A 3,193-nucleotide genomic window follows, 5' to 3' on the forward strand; every position below is an offset into this window, starting at 1 on the left:
ATGTAACGCTAAATAGACAAGTTTAATTGTATAGCCCTAAATAACAAAAAAAGTCATAAAGGGCTTCACAAACCCACAGTTGACAAAAATTGGAGCCATCCCCTGATCTAAACCGCCCAACCGAGCACGTTGAAACTCAAAACCCTATAAGAGAAGTGGAGCTACACCCACTGAAAATTAGTTGGCAACACTGTCTAATCCAATACATACTGTATATCGCTCTCAGATTAAGTACAATGTTAATTGTTTCTGCAGTCCTTAAATTTGTTTTATTTTGCACCCCGCCCCACTTAAATGTGTCTTAACATGTCCTCATCATGCTTTAGATAAAATATTAAAGCACACTGCTAAATACAAATGTTTGTGGCCAGTCCACAAATAGCAAATATTTGAACTCAAACCTGACAAATCACCAATAAGCCTTTTCCACAAATTACTTTTTTAAAATGTATTTATTTATTTGTAATTTCAGACTTAGAGGGTGGCAAGGCATCAGAGAAACCCAAATATTTGTATGCAAACAAAAAAAACGTTTTTTTAAAAAAAAGCCCATTTCCCATTAGATGTCCCCATTTAAAATTGTTGTGCAGGCAAGCAATTTTCAAGTGTTGCTTCTTTTTCAAAAACTGACTACCATACTGAATTTTGGCATCTGTATGCTCCAGTCCTTATACGGCACCAAATCTGACAGACTCTCTGCCATCTGGAACCCCCCGGATAGCTCTGAAGCAAACAGTGAGGCATGTCAGGAAACTGGAAGATTTGTCACATGCGTGTTCTCAAATAGATCAGTGCGGCAAGAGGCAGCATGGTGACGTTGTGTTTGGCATGCCTGAACCTTCGAATCTCTTTTGGAGCATCTGTGTGTGGAGTTGACACCAAAAAGGTTCATTGAAAACGCTAACCTGTCCATTTGTGTGAATGGGAGGACAAACGGTTGCTCGTCTATGTGCCCTGCGATTGATGACTAGGGCTGGACAATTTTGAAAAGTAATCAAATTGAGATTTTATTGCCTCATTATCTCAATTGTGATTTTATATGTATTTTTTCAAGGTCAAGCAATATGACAAGCAACATCAGATTCATTATGGATATTGGGTCTTAAAAGTTGGTCTTTTGAAGTGGCATATTGGTCGACTGGTTAGCACATCCGCCTCACAGTGCACAGGTCTGGGGTTTTGTTTTTCAAATGACAGCCTTTGTGCTTTGCAAATTGCATTCCACGACATTGCAATGTCGCGCCATGTCTCCCACCATAAAATCCCCGCAGAAAAGCCACTTTCATTGAAGATTCAAAAAATATCAGTAAGTGTAGATGTGGAAGCTTGTTCGTCTAAAAGTGCCCTGCAATTGGCTCGCGACCAGTCTCGGGTGTACCCCGCCTCTGTGACACTTAATGAAATCAAGCGCTATAATGTATGATGCATCGCAATACTTTTTCAAGTTACTCAGACATGATTAATGAAGATAAAAACGTAGTGGGATTTATTTTGACCAAAAATTCAACTCGTATCTGTTTTTTCTTTGTTGGGGAATCATATTACCAGATGAATGCAAATTGGACCAAAGTGAGCTTTGATTATGCAAATTAACGCTGACTAAATATATGCCATCTCTGCTTGAAGCAGATGGTGAGGCGCTACCTCATGTCGTGAAAGACATTCCCCGCCCCCATCCCCCTCCCCGCTTTCCTGTATCAGTACTCATTACACAGTACCTTGAAAAAAAAATTGCACCCCTCCTCAAATTCGTTTTGCATACGTTTGCCCACTTGAATGTCAAGATCATAAAACCAATGTAAATATCAAAGATGACCGAACTAAAAATCAAGTATTTTTTAGGTGGTGATTTTATTCAGCAAGGGGGGGGGGGGGGGGGGGGGATCATAGCTACTTGGCTCTGTGTGGAAAAGGAAAAAGTATTTTGACCACTTGGAAATTCATTTTGTGTTTGCGTGTGTGAGAGAGGGTGAGAGCCAGGATCTCTTAAATGAAATGTTCCCATTTCACTTCATTGGTCCAAAAATAATCATGAATCCTTTGTTATCAATCTATGCCAGCAACACATAGTGATAGGCAGAACATTCACGAGAGGGCAAAAGGTAAAATTAGTCGCACAAAAATGAAAGAATGATCTAAAAGGTATCACTGTGATTATTTGGTTATGAAAGCAACCCTGTATTATATCACAACGTTGAAGTGGCTGCCGATTTTTTTTTTACTTCCGTGCATGCGCAGTCGTACGGAGCCCCAGTCATGACGTTTGAGAAAAAATATACTTTGCGCGCGTGAACTACTGATATGGACACACAAACTACTTATTTGTGAAAACTAATATTACTATTTCGTGCACACTAATTACTACTTCTGCTCTACTACGATTCCTGCGCATGAAATAGTTACAGCGTACACATGAAATAGTGCTGATCCCTTATTGGAAAAGAGGTTAAACAAACTGAGCACGCCTTCACTGATTCGCTTCTCACTTAAATAATCAGCGACTTCAAAATCCCACAAAATTTTGCCTCTGACGTTTTTTTTAATTCCAATATTTATTAGTGATATTATGACAAAAAGTTTTCATTTCGTACACTGTACATCCTACGATAACCATGATCTCTCCCAGACCGTTGCAGTTGCAGAACAATAAAATCCATCCCGGCCTCCAAGTTAACTTTGAAAGGTGTGTCGAGTATTTTATTTATGTAATGGCCCACGGCTACTTCACGCGCACGAACAACTACTTCGTGAGCACTTTCTCTGTAGTAGTCCATGCGCACGAAGTAGCATTCCGTGGCCACAAAGTAGTTCTCGTGCGTACATAAAAGTTACAGCGTGTGCAGAAGTTTTTCTTAATGTCATGTAAGAGGGCTCCAAACAGCCGCCCTGACGCAGCCTTGTATAACCGTTTATACAACAGCCTTCCCAGGCGCTTCATTCACCAACGGCTGCTCCGTCCTGATTGGCCACACCTTCCTGGCCACGCCTCCCCTCACTAGTTTCCCCACGTGCAACCGGTGACGTGCTTATATAAAAAGAGTGACAGCTGCACAGGCCAATCATGAAAGTAAAGCGTCGTCCCCATGAACGCCTCCTTACCCGGAAAAATGACGTCGCTTGGCTGGAAACGCTCCGAGGGTAAGACTGACAGTCGTGGCAGCCAATAAAAACGAAAGAGGAGGAGTTGCGCTTA

Source organism: Hippocampus zosterae, chromosome 15, assembly GCF_025434085.1.
Source record: "Hippocampus zosterae strain Florida chromosome 15, ASM2543408v3, whole genome shotgun sequence".
NCBI classification, from domain to species: Eukaryota; Metazoa; Chordata; class Actinopteri; order Syngnathiformes; family Syngnathidae; genus Hippocampus; species Hippocampus zosterae.